Source organism: Piliocolobus tephrosceles, chromosome 2 (assembly GCF_002776525.5).
Source record: "Piliocolobus tephrosceles isolate RC106 chromosome 2, ASM277652v3, whole genome shotgun sequence".
NCBI classification, from domain to species: domain Eukaryota; kingdom Metazoa; phylum Chordata; class Mammalia; order Primates; family Cercopithecidae; genus Piliocolobus; species Piliocolobus tephrosceles.
The window spans coordinates 33195220-33216753 of record NC_045435.1 but is presented as its reverse complement, the minus strand read 5'-3'; positions in this window follow the sequence as shown (position 1 = coordinate 33216753).

The window sequence follows — 21534 nt, the reverse complement described above, 5'->3', positions numbered from 1 at the left end:
ATCGAGGAATTAATAAACAGTGAGCAATGAGTGATGAGTACGTGGAGTCACTAAGTATTTGTTGTTGCTTTCTGAAATTCTGAAAAGAATGAGACAGGGATAGTCGTCAAGGGATAACTGAGTCAAAAACGGATTTGATTTCGTTACTTTGGATTTTTGTGTGTGACCAGCTCCTGTTTGTTTAAGAAAGGGAGCAAGCACAGGTAGAAGTCAAGTGTACTTCCCCTTCACATTGTAGAAAGTGTATCTGAAGTTGTACAAGACAGCATTTGAGGGAATGAGGCAATGAAAGAAGCAGAGGAGAGGGAAAGTAGTTATGGCTTTAGGTCTTAGAAGGAACAAAGCCCTTAACTATTTAGAAGTTGTGAAGGGGGCCACCTTAAGTTTTCGCAAATTAAACTCTTTATGCTCTATTAAAGAATATGTTTTCATAACACTTTTTTTTAGGTTTCATCAGATGATGCCAAAGTGCCTTTTGAATGGTGAGAAAAGACAGGGCTTTTGGCAAACCGTGAAGTGTAAGGTAGCAACCAATTACTGAGAACCTACAATAAGCTAGGACAGTGGTAGGTGCATTACAGACATTTAAAAACAAACAAAGGAGTTTCCAAGCTGAGTTCCCTGAAATCTTTTTGAAGCCCAGTGTTTAATCTGTAAAGTGAAACCTAAATTATCACTAATCAAATATATAGTAATCTAAAAGTCATATAATATGTTAGATATTGCTGTATATGCCAGCTTATACGGTGTGAGGCTCAAAAATTCCCATTTTACCTTTAAAGCAAACTTTCTGAGATTAATTGTCAAAGCCACACAATTAATAGACACTCAATATGACTCATATTCACTGTCTCTCTTCTTTCCACAAGGCTACACCATGAATGTCAACCATTCTTTCATGATTGCTTTGAGCACTAAATGAGTTTGAGGGATGTCTTTCCTAGAATCCATCCTTATTCTCTCCTCATTCTTTTCCTATCACTGAAGCATTAACACTTCTCTTTTGTTCTCTCTCTTTGTCTTTGTGCCTACCTTTCTAAATGTGTGGCATTTCAATTCTAACTCCTGACTGTTGTTGACTTTCTGGCTCATTCATGTCATTCTTTCATTTCTCTGTTTTTTTTCTGTCTTCTCTCCTGAATACTGAAATTCTTCTCTAATATAGGAATATTATGACTTTGTGTTTGGCCCCAACTCTCTCTAATTGTTCTAGAATTTTAGGAATTTTAGTAGTAGTAGTATATCAGAGAGGTGCTTGCACTATGTATTCTAAATATTTTTTAGCAAAACCAAACATAGGTTGGGGGCAGAAGAGAAACCTAAATCAAACAATAGCATCAGCAAACATTTTTTCAGAGTTAATTTGAATTATTTAAAATGGATTCCTGGGGAAGTGGCATTTTGTCAACATGTTTAAAAATATATATTCAAGGATGTTGTAGTGTATCGGGACTAATATATTCTCCATATCATGCAGCGTTGCAGCATTTAGTTGAACATTTCCATAATGTTGCCAGCACTTCTTTATTTCACTTGAGAAATAGGGAAAAATAATGTTTTAAAAATATTTATTGTCAGATTTAATTATACTCCAGACACATATTAGTTGTTTGGATGGATGGGATTGTGATATTGCATATTTCAAAACCAATCACTTTATAAATTATCCTCATTTACATTTTATAGTTTTATGAATTTGATTATTAGTACAGAGAGTTCATTCCTATGAAAGTAACAGTTCTTTGGGTTTATATTCAAACAAAGGAGTGAGATTTTTGTAAATACCCTTTTTTCTTAAAAAAAGATATTTTACAGGCTCTGAGCTGTGAAATATGGGGCTCTCATCAGCTGCACTGAGAGTTCCCTGTTACCACTCCAGCTGTTGACTATTTACTACAGGAGCTGGTGCTGGTGGTAGGCAGAGAAAAATGCTCATTTAGTTAGAGCTTTCCAGGTGAAGCGTTCTTTGAGGCTGATTTGAACATTTGCCTATAATGAGCAAAAGCTATGCATTATTCAAATCATGAACAACTACAAGAATCTTCCCAAATTGTTTGGTGTTTTGTCAAATAAAGTAAGTGCTAGTATTTAGAGGAAAATTCCATTACACTAATTAACTTAAAAAATTCATTAGCTAACACATTTTTTCTTTAAATGATAAATACTAGGAAATTCCATATCTGACTGTTTGTAGACACGTTTTAATACATTTGTGAATATTTCACTCATGGCCAAGCTAAGCTGTTGTTTACAGTTGTAGTTATTATTTAATCTAGCTTTCAAAGTCTCAACTGCATCTTAAATTATCATAAATGCAGTTGTCTATACCCCATTGACCTCTGGGGACATATTTTGTGAATGGTATTATTTTCTGAATGTGAAGTGATGTGCTTTAGTGGCTGAAGCCCCAGCTCTAAGAAAGACAAATCTGGGTTCAAATCCTTGATTAAGCATTAAGAGATAAGCAAATTTAGCAAGTTGCCTGACCTCTCTCGGTGTATTTTGTCACTTGTTACGCAGGACAAATGATTCCAGTAAATGGATTGATCGAGTCATGTTAATTACCTGGGTCATTAATTAATAACTTTACTCAGAAGTGGCACATGTATGTAAACTGTGTGGTAAAATAAAGGGTGACCTTTTTATTCCCTTTTTTTCTTTGTATTTTCTAATTTTTCTTGTATTAAGTATATATTATTTTTTAATCAGCAAAAATAAAGATTATACAAAAGTACATAAGAGGTAATAGATACTAAGGAATTATTTTGAAAGGCAGGATAAAATAATTAAGGAATTTATCAAGGGAAAGGGTGATCCAGTCTGTATCTATCCACTGCCTTCCCCTTCACCTCCCAACTGAAACTTCTGGAAACAGGTTCTGCCATCCGCTGGCACGCTCCTAGGATTTCTGCTTGCATAGCCAAGAAGTGCAAGAGCCATGTTGCGAGATTTTCAATTTGATCGTCTCACATGAGGGTACCAGTGTTTTCAGACTGGAAACAGCATGTTGCTACACTTTGGCAATAATGCATTAAATACAGATGGGTTTGTTTTTAGCCAAATATGTATCATACAGCCAACAGCTGTTTAGATATTGCCAACGGTCTGTTTAGTACACAGAGAGACTGTGGGTATCTTTCCTGCTCAAGAAAATCTAGTGAATCTATGTAAAATCTCCACAACGGTGTCCAGTTGGCTACAAAACAGGAGACAAATCATCAGCACACTGACAAAAGTCTGCAATGATTTCTTTTGACTCCCAAATTTTAACACCGAATTTATTATAATGAGTACGATTAGCATATTTTAAATCTATCAGAGTAATAACACAATCCCAGATCTTTCAATAGATAGAGAATCCCTTATCATCTCAGCAATAATCCAATTAATGATAACATTGGGTATTTTTTAATGTTTTCTTTAAAAGTGTGAAGCACTGAGGAATCTGCAGAACCCTGGAAACATAGGACCTCCCTGCTCCTGACCACATCTCCCTCAAGTGTGAGAAGCGATGAACATATGAAATATAGTACTCCTCATTGCCTAAGAATATATTTTAATTACTATTAAAGACATCCAGATACAGAATTAAAAGACTATATGTATTATCTGAAAAGTGAAAAAACAACACAGTATTTTATTCCATCAAATTCATGGCTGATTTAATAAAGGACTGTCACAATATAAACAAGCCAAACAAAATACAATTTTATATGTTTAAGAGTTCCCCTCTCCCACTCCCTTTCGTAAACATTGTTTTTGCACTCGAAGCAAGGGAAAACATTTATTTACACTCAGGATTTTAGGGATACTGCCACCACGTGGTAGTAAGGAAACATCTCATAAACTCCAATAATTTTTTTACTTCATAACCATATATTTCTGTTTCTTAACAAATATAATTCTTTCGCTTAAATGGATAAAGCTACATCACTTTAAGCAACCACCAAAAGTAATGCATTTGTCAACCTATAGGAAGAAACTAAGGCAAAAAATAGAAGTAGAGAGTTTATTTGGGTCCGGGTTTAGAACTGTAGCTCAGGAGTCACCACTTCAAATTGCCCTGAATATATGCACCAATTAGCAGCAGTTACAAGTGGGTTTTTAAAAAGAAAAAAAGAAGTTAGGGGATCATTTCTAAGCTGTTTACCAAAAATTGATATTGGTTCATTAAAATAACATCAGCTATAGATTGGCTATATATTGTTTCTTGTATTATAAATTCCACCAACATGAAGATAATGGTTGAGGGTCACATTGTATAACTTGTGGTAACATTTGAAGAAATTTATCAGCTAGTCTGGAAAGTTTTCTTTCTCTCATCTTAAATCAGTTTAAAATCATAAAGGAGAATTAATTCTTATAATGCACGCAGAGTTGATCCAGATTTTGTGGGTCCTAAGATTTGGAAAATTGGGGGGATGTCTTCTTTAGAAATGTCTATAGAAATCTTTTGCCCTTTTTAATGGGATTATTAGAATTTGTCCCACTCAGCCATAAAAAAGAATGAAATCCAGTCATTTGCAACAACATGGAAAGAGCTGAAGATCATTATGTTAAATGAAATAAGCCAGACACAGAAAGACAAACATCACATATTCTCACTTATTTGTGGAATCTAAAAATCAAATCAATTGAACTTATGGACATAGAGAGTAGAAGGATGGTTACGAGAGGTTGGGAAGGGTAGTGTGGCGACTGAGTGGGAGGGCATTGGGGGAAGAGGAGGATGATTAATGTATGCAAAAAATTTAGAAAGAATGAATAAGACCTATTTGATACCACAGTAGGGTGACTATAGTCATTGACTATATTTGACAAATGCATTGACTATAGTCAATATTATTGACTATAGTCAATAGTAATAATAACATATTTTAAACTTAAAGATTTAAAATAATATAAAATATTAAAAGTTTAAAATATATTATTTTAAGTTTAAAATATATTATTTTAAACTTAAAGAATGTAATTGGATTGTTTGTAACTCAGAAGATAAATGCTTGAGGGTTTGGACACCCCATTCTCCATGATGTGCTTATTTCGCATTGCATACTTGTATCCAAACATCTCATGTACACTATAAATACATACATGTACCATATACCCACAAAAAATATTTAATTTAAAAAAAGTTTGTTTTAAGAAACAAACAGGCTGGGCACAGTGGCTCACGCCTGTAATCACAGCGCTTTTGGAGGCTGAGGCGGGTGGATGACCTGAAGTTGGGAGTTCGGGACCAGCCTGATCAACATGGAGAAACCTCGTCGCTACTAAAAATACAAAATTAGCTGGGCATAGTGGCGTATGCCTGTAATCCCACCTACTCAGGAGGCTGAGGCAGGAGAATTGCTTGAAGCTGGGAGGTAGAGGTTGCAGTGAGCTGAGATGGTACTACTGCACTCCAACCTAGGCAACAACAATGAAACTCCTTCTCAAAAAAGAAAAAGAAGAAAAAAAAAAAAAAGTGAGGAGTTCCTAAGAGTACAAAATTAAATATACAAAGTTATTTATAAAAGGAAATAATTATTTTGAATTAGAAATCAAATAACCACCAATCACTTCAGGCTTAGAGATTCTTACCTCTTATTTCTGAAATTTCTAGACCTTTTCTCCAAAAATCTCATTGAGAAACACTTCCTCTTTGCAACTTGGGCTCCCTGCTCCTCTTCACTTACTTGATAACACCATACAACATCCAGCATTCATTGGGGTCTGTATTAGTCTGTTCCCATGCTGCTAGGAAAGGCATACCCAAGCCTGGGTAATTTATAAAGGAAAGAGGTTTAATCCACATGGCTGGGGAGGCCTCACAATCATGATGAAAGCAAAAGAGGAGCAAAGTCACGTCTTACATGGCGACAGGCAAGAGGGCATGTGGGGGGAACTCCCCTTTACAAAACCATCAGATCTCTTGAGACTTTTTCCCTATAATGAGAATAGCATGGAAAAAATTTACTCACATGTTTCAGTTACCTCCTACTAGGTCTCTCCCATGACACAGGGGATTATTACAATTCAAGGTGAGATTTAGGTGGGGACACAGAGCCAAATCATATCAGGGTCTGTGCAAAGGGAGAGCTTGGGAAGCGTAAGTCTTACTAGCTTTATGACAAACTCATCAAAAGGTAATTTTTGGCATTTCTTAGCATTTGCTTGCAGCTGTGAGGCTGTCCTATGAAATGAAGACAGGCAACTGTCTATATTCCTTCTCAACTCCAAAATACTTTTATAACTTTCTAGCTAACCCATAAGCATTGTTATTAAATATTTACAGTAATCCCATATTTTCAAGATGTTAAACATCCCTGGTAATTCTTCCTTTGTTTCTAGTCTCTGGGCATTTCAGTATCTTTTACATGGCGGCCTCCTCACAGACTTCTCCCCTTTGCTGTCCAGCCAGGAAGGACTGCTTCTCTTTTCAATAGCGCATCAGTAAACTGCGTAGCTCTTCCTTGCAGGGCTAAGGAAATCTGAAAGGACATTGACTGGGGAGGGAAAGCCAATGAAAAGGTAGGAGCAAGAGGGAGAAAGCAAAGCTCAGAGCTTTCTGGAAAACCTAAGTTTGCATCTATCTGATTAGTGATATTTTTCTTCAGATGTTGAAAATCTTAAATAAAGACAAAATCTTTTGTTGGTTAAACAATTTCTTAGGTAAGCATAGCAAATATTCTCAATCCTGGTGTAGGTTATATGTTTCTGCACACTAGAGTAGACACTTGGAATTTCTCTATGGAAGAAGATCTGGAAATAAATTAGATTTTAGTCATGGGTTTTTTGAAATCATCAGTTTTGTTATTAGACTTTTTCTCCCTCCTACTCTTCATTTATCTTTTTTTCTGCCCCAGCATATCCCTGCTTTAAATGCTCTCTTAGGATCATATAATGGGACCCCTCCTAAGATATGTGTAAACCAAACACATGAATTTGGAATAGGAGTTTATTCTTTCAGTGTCCCTTTGTAAACAGAAAGAAGATGGGGAAAAAAGAGAAAAAAAAAGAAACCATAAAAGGTACTGCTCTTCTTCTGACTTCAGTGAACACCCAGATTTCTAGAAGGCACAGGGAAGGGCGAAAGTAGCCACACAAAGGCCTAACAAACTATTTTCCATTTACAACTGATATTAAATATTTGATTTTGTAAAAAGCAGGAATTAAGAAGTTAATAAATTTCCACACTTTATTTTTTAATGTAAAGGCAAGGTTAGCAAAGGCAATTTGTATTTAAGTCAACACTTAGTTGTCACATACACTTTTCCCAACTCGAATAACCTGTGACATGAGAAAGATGAAAGACATAGGATGTGTATAATCATCTTTAAAAGGTAATTGGCCGACACTTGCAATAAATATTTATTAAGGAAAGAAATGTCCTTTTCTGTTTTTCTGCCACTGTGATTCCTGCTTCATCTCTGTTGCGTTCCCACTTCCTCATTAACTATGACTTCCCCTTTTATTATAGGGTTCAGACCACATCCTGATGGCAGAGAGAGGATGAAGGAGCCTTGAAAATAAGTCTTGTTTCGTGTGTGTGTGTGTGTGTGTGTGTGTGTGTGTGTGTGCGTGTGTGGGTTTTAACCCAATATGCTGCTTTTCAAAGCTGTAGAAAGAGTCTGGGACAGAGCTGGATGCCTCGTTGTTTTGAAAGGAAAAAAGAACATCAATTAGAAGATGAGCTAACATCAGATTGGCTTTGCTGCTCCTCACTTCCCACCTCTATCTATCTATCTATCTATCTATCTATCTATCTATCTATCTATCTATCTATCTATCTATCTAGAGACAGGGCCTGGCTCTGTCGCCCAGGCTGGAGTAAGGTGGTGGGATCTTGGCTCACTGCAACTTCTGCTTTCCAGGTTCAAACGATTTTTGTGCCTCAGCCTCCCAAGTACCTGAGATTACAGGCCGGCACCACTATTCCTGGCTAATTTTTTTGTGTTTTTGGTAGAGATGAGGGTTTTACCGCCAGTCTGGAACTCCTGGCCTCAAGGGATCCACTGGCCTCGGCCTCCCAAAGTGCGAGGATTACAGTGTGAGCCACCGTGCCCAGCCTCCTCTCACCTTTTAAATCATTCCCACGTTTTATGTTTTGCTTTAGCTCCTTACACTGAAACAGTCCCTGTCTTTGAAAATTGTGAAAAATCATTACATCAAGAGGGAAATCAGGCATTTGTCCAGTGGCCTTTCAGAACATTTAATGTGAAAGAGAAAGCAAAGTTTAAGATCACCCTTTTTCTGTTTGGCTTGTTGTGTGGTCCAACCATTAGCATTTCAATGACCCACTGAAATACAAGCCCCACCCAAATCCTATGCCTTGCAAAGTTGCCTTGAAAAACATTGTTTTGTCTCCAGCCATTAATTACCTTTTCCTATCCTTTTCCTCTCCCATTTCATTAGCTGATTCTTGTCATGACATCCCTTGTCATGAGTAATCTATGCTATGGTTTTTAAAAATGCTATTATATTTAATAATTACTTTAAATAATGTATTTTAAGTAGCTTTATTCTAAAATTTCTCCTCACCTTATTCATGAAGTCTCTTTCAACCATTAAAATGGGAAAAGAAGTTTCTTCCTATAAATCAGTCCTTTGTCTTGTTGCATATAAATGCCACATCTCTTTCTCCATTCTCAATCCACGTAAAATGGAATTTGGGTTCAATATGATTTCTAAGTGTAACTGATAACCCTGCCTTCCCCCTACCCTCAGTATCTACGCAATAAAGAGCAAAATTTTAGAACATGCGTTATTATATGATTTCATTTATTTCAAACTTCATATTATGTTTTAAAAGCCATAGGGTACATTTTAGGTGAATTGAAAAGTATTGTGAATGAGACTCTGTTCAGGCATCTCTGGAGATTATTGGAAATACACTGAAATATAATAGAAGCAAGACTGTAAATCTCTGGTGTACATAATGTAGATGTACAGGGGAGGCCTTCTATTTAACACCTGATATTTAAGTGCTAATTATGTAAAACATCTTGACTGTATTAATTTGATCTAATACAATGTCTGCAATGCTACAAAACAAAGACTTTAATGTTTCTTGGAACTGATCAGCTTCCATTTAAGTAATTAAATTATATTGTTCTTATCAGAGTTGCCCATATCAGGCCTATATAAGTCTCAAAGGGCCTGGGTTGATCTCCTTTGGAAAAGTGCCACCTACTGAGTCTCAGTGTGCTTTAATGAGGTATTTACAAGGAACCCTTTCCCCTCTCCCAGGCTTAAAGTACACACTTCTTACAAATAGAGAGAGTCCATTTCAATTGCTATCTGAATGTTTACCTTTAATATCTCCATAAGGATTAAAACAAACATTTCTGATTAAATGTTAACTTACTTTAGGCATTTACTGTAGGCGTATCAGACATCCCCATTATGGTTTGTATGTGAACAGTACTTAATGTGAAAATTACTTTTTAAAAAGCTGACAAGGAGATGGAATAACTCATTTCAACATTTCTGCAGGTCTCACCTTTTGGAAAGCTTATTACTGAATCAGGGAATGTTAAATTATATGTTCAAAACTCTAAGCTGCCAATAATATGGTGTTACACTTTAGAATACTGAAAGATTTCACTTACTTTATAAAATATTGCATAATTTATAAAATGCAAATTAAAGTCCTATTGGAAGTGGCATTGTGAAAGGACGCTATCAAGTAATTCTTAATAGATTTTCCACCATTCCACTGTATCGCTGGACACTTGAACAGTAATAAGTGTCACCAACAGCTGAATCTTTCCATTTTCAGTTACTTTAATTTGTTTTTTGTGTCTTTTAAACCTATGGCTTGTAGTACTTTGTCTTTCTTTAGTTTGGCTATAGGTTCCTTAACTCAGGTGATGTGAAAGAGAGCAAGTTAACAAACCTTGTTATTCCCAGAGCCAGTCCTTTCAGCTGAGTCTTTTGATTTTGTCCACTTTGATTTTTCCAACTCCCTCTGTCCCACTGCCACTACCTGTTTCAGGCCACCATCATCTATCACCTGGGTTACTGTAATTGTATCCCATCGGGATTCTCTATACCTAGTCTTTTCTTTCTCCATCTATTCTCCACACTTAAAGAAATCTAAAAGCAAATTTAATTGTCTTGTTATTTATCTCTCAAAGCCCTCAAAGTAGCTCCTCTATAAGGTCCCAACTCCCCAATATTACTGTAGTAGATTGCTAAAATAATATAGTAAAGAAAAAGAAAATGACCATTTCTTTGATCTTGTATGCATGCCTCTGAACCATGTGGCTGCTACTCCACCCATCAAAAGGTAGATTCTATTATTTCTCTACCTCTTGAATCTTAGCAGAACGTGTGAGAAGCTTTGACCAAGAGACTGTAGTGAAATAATTAGTAAAAGTTCTGAACGTAGGCATCAGGAAGGCTTCCACTTTTGTTTTGGTTGTCTTGGAATGCTGCCCTGTGACCGCCGTGGGAAGAAGCCTAGTCTGGCAAGCTGAAGGATGGGAGGCCTTGTGGGACGGAGACAGGCTTTCTCAGCTGAAGCTCCGTAGACTCAACAGCCAGCACCAATGACTATGCTAAGCACTGTGTGCATAGTGTGCATCTTACCATAGTTTTAAAGGCAAGGAAACCAAGGGAGGTTGCAAACAGCCACTCTAAGATTAGGCATGAAATGTTGGAGCGAGATTCTAAATCCAGACACTTACACCCACATCACCTCTTAACCACCATACTACATAAATATTAGCTTTAAATACATCCTATGTTGCAGACTGTTTGCCCCCACTTAATTATGTCTAACTGTGTGACCTTTTTATTGATCCTTAACCCAACTATATCAAAGTTTCCTCATGACTTAAGACACATAATAGATCATACACCTATAGCGCTTACCGCAATTCCCAGAATATGTTAAGTGCTGAGTAATGATGGCTGCTGTTTTCAGGCAGGTAGCAAATCTCTACACTTTGGGTATGAATTTTATTTTTCCAAACAGTCGAAAGCAATTTTGGTACTAAGAAAAGTGAGTAGAACGGGTAATTCCAACTTTAATTTCATTTTGCTTCAATAACAAAATATACTGGTAAATGAGAAAACAACGTACCTTGTCTGTGTTAGAACCTGGGTTTGAGAGCCATTCCCTGAAGGTTTTGACGATAGATAGTATCACCAGTAAACTGCAAGATAATACCCACGAAGTGACACACTCACATGGAGGTATAAGTTCTGGAATGCTTATGAAAATATGAATCTTTCTTATGGCCAAACCTTACATACGTAAGTTTATATGAACTTTTATTTATAATAAACTAACAAAAATATGGATAATAAGTGGTTTTGAATATCCAGTATATTTATAAGTGCATAAGATGTACTTGAGTTGTCTGAGTTCAGCTGTGGTACTGACAGTGGCCACGGAGTCGTTTGAAGATGAACCAACTTGAAGGTCAAAAGAGTTTCACATCTTCAAACTCTAGCGTTTATTCGAGAACTTTTTTTATTATTATTATTTTAGTTTTCCATAGGTTATTGGGGTATGGGTGGTGTTTGGTTACATGAGTAAGTTCAGTGGTGATTTGTGAGAGAGCGTTGCGACCATCACCCAAGTAGTATACACTGCACGCTATTTGTAGTCTTTTATCCCTTGCTCCCTTCCCATCCTTCCCCCCAAGTCCCCAAAGTCCGTTGTATCACTCTTATGCCTTTTTCATCCTCATAGCTTAACTCCCACATATCAGTAAGAATTTCCAAGAAGGATGGATCTAACTTAGGTGTGATGTGGTAGCCAGCTAAGTGCTTTTTCTCTTCTTTGTTTTACATATTAAGGAAGAAATTATTCTATCCCTAAGAGACCTTTTGTTTCCCAAAAGTCCTCAACATGGCATCCCAGCCCTTGGTGATTGATTTTCTTTCTGCTTTATGGATGCCTTCTTAACGCTTTCCTCACTTCTGTGCTTTAGTCATGTTTATCTGTAGTGTGATGTGCATTTCACTTTCCCATTCTTCCCCACTGTATTTAATCTTTCCTTATTTAAAAATTTCAACATCTGTCAAATTATATGACATTTTCCCCAGGAAGTCTTCTCTAAGCCCTTAGTAAAAACGATCTTTTCTCTTAAATTTTTCAATGAAATTCTGTTGTGAGAGAATCTCTGCTCAAAATATAACAGAGAGTATTTTAATAGCATTTGGAATTAATAATAGTAACTACATGATAAGCTTGTTAGGGAATGCTGTGGTTCAGTGTATGTGTCTTTGCAAATTCATATGTTAAACTTATTTTTCATAAGTTTAGTTTACATACGTTGAAATGTATTATTCATAAGTTTACCTCATAAGTTTACTTATGAATAATATCTATAAACTTATTATTTATAAGTTTATGAGTAATACGGTAGCACCGCATTATTATTCATAAGTTTCAACATATGAATTTGCAGGGAGCAGAAAAATTTCTTTTTTTCTTTTTCTTTTTTTTTAGACAGGGTCTCACTTTGTCACCCAGGCTGGTGTTCAGTGGTACAATCTCAGCTCACTGTAGCCTCCATTTCCCATGCTCAAGCAATCCTCCCACCTCAACCCCCCAAATAGCTAGGAACACAGGCATGTGCCACCACGCAAAGCTAATTTCTTTTATTTTTTCTAGAGCTGGGGTTTCACCATATTTCCCAGGCTGATCTCGAACTTCTGGGCTTAAGTGATCTGCCCATCTCAGCCTCCAAAAATGCTAGGATTACAGGCATGAGCCACTGCACTCTGCCTAGATATATAAGTTTCAAGTAAGTTAAAACTTATGAATAATTATGCAATAATATTAAGAAGCAGGGCGTACGGGAGCTGATTAGAACATCAGAGTGGAGCCCTGATGAATGGAATTAATCACTTAATAAAAAAGCCTGAGGGAGCTTGTTCCTCACTTCCACCATATGAGGACACATAGAAGGCACCATCTCTGAAGCAGAGAGCAAAACCTCATCAGACGCTGAATCTGCTGGCAACTTGACCTTGTTCTTTCCTGCTTCTAGAACTATGACTAATATATTTCAGTCCTTTATAAATTACTCAGTGTAAGGTGTTTTGCTATAATAGCATAAACAGACTAAGATAGGGGATTAAATGAGTTATTCCATGTTAAGGATTTAGAATAGTGCCAGGTATATAATAAACACTATATACCTGTTGGCTATTATTATTTTCAAGTGTTAAAAAAATAATGTATAATTTAATCGTAGGGATAATTGCACAATTCTGTAAGTAAAGTATGACAATGATATTGGACTGTCAGTAAATCTACATTGGTAAGTAGTGAAAGTGAAAAGATAACGGATACAGAGTAGTCACACACTGGATTTGCATATGTATTGAGTGGTCTGAAAAAGCAAGATCTAAGAAGACTGCAAAATCATGAAGTTTGTATAACCAAGATTAAAATGGAGCTGCCAGAACTCAGTTGATCTTATAGGGTTGTCACTCAGGAATTAAAAAATACATTGCAGGATGGGGAAAATTATCTCACTTCCTCGGACTTTGTCTTGTCAATTAATTGGATAAATTACCTAATTAATTGAGTAAAATCCCTCTTCTCAAAATCAAACTCAATGCCAAAGCTAAGGTTGTTAAAACAAAAACTGATGACCAAAAACAAAGGAGAAAAGATATGGGGCAATGAGAGAGGCTAGAATTGCTGAGAAACTGAGACCTGCTATGATATGAAATTCTTTGGAAATTTTTATCCATACCAGTACTAAGATGAAGCAGCAGTCCTCTTCATAGCCACCAGAGGTAAACCCTCTGAATATTTAACTATGAATTCTCTGCAGGCATATATGTATTATGTGTGTATGGGTATGTAAATATATGACTAATTCATCTACCAAATATTGGATTTTCCTGAGCAATAGTACTTTGTAAGAAGCCTAAAATCTCAAAATTTAAGAATGAAATTTCCCTGTCCTGTGATCTGTAATAAATTACATATTCTATAGGTAGGAGCTATGTTTTGTTACCAGTTGCAATCCCACAAGCATCAGCATACCTTATCCATAGTAGGCTTTCCATAATTCTATGACAGGCACAATGGGACCATTTTATTTCTTGATCTAGTAAACTTTATGCTCTCCTACACAGTCTTTGAATTTCTCACAGAGATTGTCACAATGCCAAGCATATAATAGACAGCGCATTGGTAGACTTAGTGAATTCTTATATCAGTGTATTCCAAGAAGATAATATTTTTGTTTGTTTGTTTGTTTAACGGTAATACAGCACTATTATTTCCTTTTGTCATGTAGTATACAAAGTCAGCCATTTTTTTTCAAAGAAATATATTAAATCAAGTTTTTCCCCATTCTATAAGTTAAATCTTAAAACTTAATGCAAGATTTTACATTAATTCATACTTAATCACATCATACTCATTTGAACCCATTTGCCAGGCTGTCAAAATTTTTTTGAATCCTCTGTGATGGTTTTTGCCTCCTACTTTGTCATCTATAAATGTCATCTGTCCTTTTTCTGTACACTGACCTAAAATATTAATCAAACATACAATAGTATAAACAATATATGAATCCAGGGTGCACATGTCCACAGCCCTTGCTCCAGGTTGACAGAAGGAAGGCAGTAAAAAGAATGTGTGGTTTACTGTCTTTGGAAAATAGTGCCAAGGCATGCTCTGCTAATTGTTTCAGAAACTTGTTTTTCCTGTTCAAAGCCCAGTGCATCAGTTTCCCATCTTATCAATTTTGTGCACAGCCCGAAGTTTGCAAATAAATAGCTTTACTTTAAATTTAAATTGTCCTTAGCAAACAAGTTTTCTATAATATACATTTATCATGAAAAAAAATGGTGGGGGGGGGAGGTCTGGTGTGAAAATAAAGAGATAATGTAATTTAATTGGACATAATTGAATGATACTAGTATATTAAATTTGTATGGCACTTATAAATACAAATCATTTCTTAGAACATATCTGGAAGGTTCATGGGTACTGTATTCAGATTTATGAAGTCTAGAGTCACCCTTTCTTTATAAGTAGTAGGACATTTGTGTATTCATTGCTAGTTCTAAATCTTTCTTTGTTTTGCTATGCTTTTAAATGTTGAATAGTCTCTCTCATGTAGAGCCAATTTGTTGATCTTTTCAAGTTTTACTTTCATCTGTTCAGGATGACAAAAGTAATAAGAACAGCTTCCATTTGTTTTGGATTTATTACATATCACGTACTTTACAGGACTTTTTTTCATTTTATCTTCCAACAAGCCTATGATGTAGGTATTAAGAATAAGAGAAGGAAGCAACTTTTCCCAGAGTAAGCATCTTGCAAATGACAAAGTTAAACTCAGGTTTAGCTCAACCCAGACTGCTTAGCAGATTCTTACTAGAAATTTCTAATATGCATGCATTTATTTTCACATACGATTTTTCCAGAGTTTTGGAAAATAATATTCAATAATGAAAGAAGACACCCTGATTATCACTTGACCCACAACTTGCTGAACCATGTTTTCTTTTTTCAAGTATTACTATTCCAGACTCACTAGTAACTCACAGTGTTTTTCTTCTAACAAGTGTTACTCCAATTATGTCTTCACCCTTGCTCAGCAACTGTGTAAAATAAACATTCTGTACAAGCTACATTTACTAATTTGTATTCTTAGTGCCACTACCCTTACCTTATCTCTTTCATGCTCTACCTGCCCCAGGCCTTGGATCATTCAAATTCATAGCAGGCCAAGCTATTATCAAAACTGAAAATCTGACCTGACTCTCCTCCTTAAAACCCCTCCATGTAGGTCCTCATTGACCTTAACATTTTAGGCTATGATTTTAACTACTTAGTAAATATTACAGAGAGGGCTCTTTGGGATTTGAGCCCTGTTTGCCTTTTACTAGGACACCCATCCTGCATGGCAAGCTGCAGTCAGGGTTTGTCTGCCACCCTCTACCTCATGCCACTCCTACCCTCAACCCACTTTTCCTGCCTAACATCAGAAAGAGGTGTCCTGGAATTTATTCAGAGACTCAACAATGCTACAAGAACTCAGATTGTAATGTGGTGCTACTGAGATCCCTCCCTTCAAGGAAGTACTTACAAACCAACTGTGAGACATGCATTCAGTAGACAGCCGGTAGCTGTTAGCTGTGAGCTCCTGCAACGTCAGCCTTGGCTGCAGGGAGCCACCCTGTCCCCAGGCATACTTTTAGGGAAGCTGACTTCTGGTGACTGAGCAAGTCTGACCCTAGTGTTTAAAGGTGTGGCCCACAATAGGACACTGTGATTGGAAATTCTTTGCTCAAGACCTCACTGTATTTTAGTTGAGGATTTATTGGGTCTGAATTAGTTTGTCTTCTTCCTCTGCCCAATCCTGCTCCCTCCATTTGTCTTTCACATATGTTCATCCCCAAACTCTGTCTTAGTTCTGCTTCTACAGAGCATAATTTCAAACTTTTTCTGGCATCCTTAGACAATGGTTCTCTCCTTTTCACTGGATGGCTGCAGCAGTTTCTAGCATCGTGTCCTCATATGATGTTACACAAAAGCCACGAAGGAGACGGGGGTATAGGAGTCAGTGAGGTCATCGAGACAGCACATTATTATCATTTTTATTATTTTTTATGATTTTATTTGGGGGACGGAGTCTTGCTCTGTCGCTCAGACTGCAGTGCCATGGCATGATTTTGGCTCACTGCAACCTCCGCTTCCCAGGTTCCAGCAGTTCTCTGCCTCAGCCTCCCGAGTAGCTGGGATTACAGGCACACACCACCACGCCCAGCTAATTTTTGTATTTTTAGTACAGACGGGGTTTTACCATCTTGGCCAGGCTGGTCTCGAACTCCAGACCTTGTGATGTACCCGCCTCAGCCTCCCAAAATGTATTTTGTTTTATTATAGAATAAAATATTTCCCAGAATGCCCCAGCAAAATTAGCTCTTCATTTCACAGATAAAAGCTGAGTGGACTTTTTTTGTTTTTTAAATCTCTATCTTGAGACATTGACTCAGTTGGCAAGAAGGGTCATGTATCTAGAAAGAAGTTATCTAGGACAAGTCTTCAAAGTTGTATGCTCATGAATCCCTAAAAAGAATTTTTAAAATTATATAGTTCCTTGCACATTAATTTCACATCAAAACCTGCTTTGTTATAAATTTAAATAGTTGTTGAAGTGATTTCCAACATTTGTTAATATTTTAAAATAAAAATGTATTATTCTTTAAGTGTATCCAGTGGAATCTGATTACAAGAGAAATGTTTTTTGTTTGTTTGTTTGGTTGGTTGGTTTTTGTTTTTGTGAGATTGAGTCCCACCCTGTTGCCCAGGCTGGAGTACAATGGTGTAATCTCAGCTCACTGCAACCTCCACCTCCTGGGTTCAAACGATTCTCCTGCCTCAGCCTCCTGAGTAGCTGGGATTACAGGCACCTGCCACCACATCCTGCTAATTTTTATATTTTTAGTAGAGACAAGGTTTCACCATGTTGGCCAGGCTGGTCTCGAACTGCTGACCTTGTGATCCACCCGTCTTGGCCTCCCAAAGTGCTGGAATTACAGGTGTGAGCCACCATATCTGGCTGAGAAGATTTTAGTTTAGTTTAGTTTAGTTTAGTTTAGTTTAGTTTAGTTTAGTTTAGTTTAGTTTAGTTTTGTTTTGTTTTGTTTTATTTTAGAGACTGGGTATAACTTTGTAGCCCAGGCTGGAGTACAGTGACATGATCATGATCACAGCTCACTGCAGCCTCTACATCCTGGGCTCAAGCCATCCTCTCACTTCAGTTTCCCAAGTAGCTGGGACTACAGGTGCACCATCAGGCCTAGTTAAATTTTTCTTTTAGTTTTTTGGAGATGAGGATCTCACTATGTCCCCAGGCTAGTCTTGAACTCCTGAGCTCAAGCAATCCTCCTACCGTGGCCTCTCAAAATTCTGGAATTAGAGGTGTGAGGCACTGTGCCCAGCCAAGAGATTTTTTTTTAAACATGTTTTTAAAACCCCTGTTTATTATGGGAATTTTTAAGCATGCACAAAAGTAGAATAATATAGCAAACCTCCATTTACCAATTACCTAACTTAAAGTCAAAATTCTGCCATTCTTAGGTATTTTCCCCCTATTTGTTACAGTATTTCAAAGTAAATTGCAGACATCATATTACTTCATTCATAAATATTTTAAAATGTGTATCTGACTGCAAAAAACACAAAACCGTTATGTCACAATCAGCACAATTTATAATATTCCCTTAAGAGTGTCTAATATTCAATATATGCTCAATTTTTTCCGCTTTTTTTTTTTTTTTTTCTGCTGGCTTATCTGAATTAGGATCCAAAAAAGGTCCACACGTTCCATTTGATTGATTCCTTTTGAGTCTCTTTTACTCTATAAAGTTTCTTTTTTTAAATTTTCCATGGCACTTATTTGTGAAAGAAGTGGCATCTTTTGTCTTAGATATGACTGTATTGTCACAATTGTGTCTTCATGGTGTTGTTTAACATGTTTTTCTTTCCCCTACATATCCCATAAACTGAAAGTTAGATCTAGTGAATTGGTAGAATTAAGGATTATTTTGTATTGTTTTCAAGAATACTTCATGGGTGATGCTTAGTATTTTCTATCACATCATATCATGAGGCACATAATGGCAGGTGCCGTGTTATTAGTGATGTTAAGATTGATCAGTGGTTCAGGTGCTGTCAGCCTGATCCATCCATTTAAAATTCATCATCAGTCAGTTAAATAGTTTTAGCAGCTGCCTGTGATCAGATCCAATATCCCATTAAGGCTACAAAATAGTGACTTTCTATCATTCTGCATTTATTATTCCTGGTTTCCTATAAAAAAAAAATTGTCCTTATCACCTATTTTGTTACTTTGAAAAACAGCTCAGTAAAAAAGACAAGACAAGTACTTCATGTGTTCCCTTCATCAGTTTTCAGAATAATGAGTTGTTGCCCTGGCAACCTTCCATGGTTACAAATGATTTTATTTATTTATTTGTTTTGTCATTGTGAACTTCTAGACTTTATATGTGTTTCAATCAATTGTAGTCATTATTCTTTTTGGCGCTCAGATTTTTCTATTTTTGACCATAGAAATTTCTTTATGTTAGCTTTTGTCTTCTTTCGATGTGACCCTTAAAATCTTGAATATCACCTTCTTTCAGGCATGGCAAGCCTCACCTTATAAATGCCCTGCTGCAGACCCAGAATCAGCCATTTGTCCAAGAGACCATTTTTTTGTTTTGTTTTGTCCTATTAGTCAAAACATAGATGACATTTAGAACAAACAACCTAAACGCACTATAGGATTTGGATCTTCACTGAACAAAAGCTTTTTAAACTGTCAACAATCTTACATTGTTCTTCTTTCTCTTGCACTTTTGTTCCCATTTCATTTTCCTCATGATTTTTATTCTAATGAAATATGTTTGAAAGTATGTTATTGATCTTCTTATCATAACTCACTGTGACAACATTTATACATTTAACTTTTTCGTTATTTCATGTAATCATGTCTCCAAGTCTTAAATGCATTTGTAGCCTATACAAACTTCATAAAAGTTAATGAACTTCATAAAAGTTAACCTCACAGAAATGACTTCAGGCAAATGTTAAGAAAAAAAAAAACAGCACACACATCAAAAAAGTTGTGTTTTGTTTTACTTAACGATGTAATGTTTATCTGTGAGAAGTAAAGATGGAACTTTTTTCCTTCTCTTTTCTTGAAATCATGAAAAATATGCAACTGGAGGTAGAGAAGGGTGATTGAAAGTACAGATATTCCTCTAGACCTTTCTCACAATGGAATGGTGACAAGGGAGCCTTTCATAACAGATTAAGATTATCCTGCATGCTTCTTACAAGTCTCAAACAATATAATTCTAAAACAGGTAGAAAAGGCACAAAGTCTTTCTTTTTGAGTCCTGTATATACCTTGAAATAATGTACCCTCATCTTTCTTAGCAATGTGCTTTACTAGTTTTGCTTCCTCAAAACCAGTGTTTTCTTTGTCAGTAGTCAAAGGTGGAAGACATGAAGACATAGAAAGAGCTATAACTTCACTCCTTTCGCCACACTGTTTGATACATACTATTTGAATTCAGAATGCTCTAACATTGACCAAACTTTCCTGCTTCTGATGTCACATATCACCCTGCAGACTTCACATTGTCTCTTTGTTTGTGTCAGAGATTCAGGTGTTTGAATCCTGGAACAATGTCATATTTGGACAGGTAAGTGGTAGGCCTTTATTCTTAAAGTGAAAGAGAAAGAATGAAAGAGTGGGAAAGAAGAAAGCCAACCAATTAATTTAAGAATATAAGAAATCTGATGGGCCGGGCGCGGTGGCTCAAGCCTGTAATCCCAGCACTTTGGGAGGCCGAGACGGGCGGATCACGAGGTCAGGAGATCGAGACCATCCTGGCTAACACGGTGAAACTCCGTCTCTACTAAAAACTACAAAAAAAAAAAAAAAAAAAAAAAAACTAGCCGGGCGACGTGGCGGCGCCTGTAGTCCCAGCTACCTGGGAGGAGAATGGCGTGAACCCGGGAGGCGGAGCTTGCAGTGAGCTGAGATCCGGCCACAGCACTCCAGCCTGGGTGACAGAGCGAGACTCCGTCTCAAAAAAAAAAAAAGAAAGAAAACTGATGATTGGAAAATTGATTCAGTTGAAACAATTTGTGCTTGCATACCTCCTTGGATAGATTTTGTGTACAAGTACTTCATTTTGAAGACTGCTGTGCTAACATATATATCCAATAGTGGCATTGAAATTTCCTAGATTAGACACATGAATAATTGTACTAAGTCCTGATAGATTGTCCTTTAGTTTTGTAGATCTGTATTACACATTTCTACCGGTAAACATCCCATTTTCTTAGACTCTTATCAATACTTATTATTCAACTTTATTTTTTGCCAGTCAAATAGGTACAAATTGGTATCTCAAGGTAGTATTAATTTGTATTTTCCTGATTAATTGTATTCCTGTTATACTTCAAATTTTCTCATTCTGTGAACCTTATTTGTGAATTATCTGTCCATTTTTTATTTTCTTTCCTTTGGTTAGCTGATTTTCTGGAATTTCTTGAATGTTCTTTATATTAATCTTTTCACAATTTTAAATATCAGAACTATCTTCTCAAAGTGTATCATCTTTCAATTTTACAAATAGTAACATATGGTGAACATAAATACTTAATTTACAGTATCATCAAAGCCAGCAATTATTTTATGATTTGCTTTATAGTTTGTGCTTTCGGAGTCTTGTTTAACCAATATGTACTCACTCCAAGGTAACCAATGTATTTCCTTAGTTTATTGTATTAGCATTACTCTTTTGGTTTGAGCATGTCTGAAATTCACCTTTGTGTGTAGTATATGCTAGGGGGTTCAACCTTGCTGTTCTCCATAAATGAATCTATCTCTCCCAAATATCTTTTACACAATTATTCCTTTATAGATTTTTATTACTGTTTTATTATGTCTATAGTTTCCCTATGGATTATAGAACTCTTTACAAATATTTTATTCTATCTCATTTGGTCTATTTGTTTATTTCTGTGGCAGTTTCATG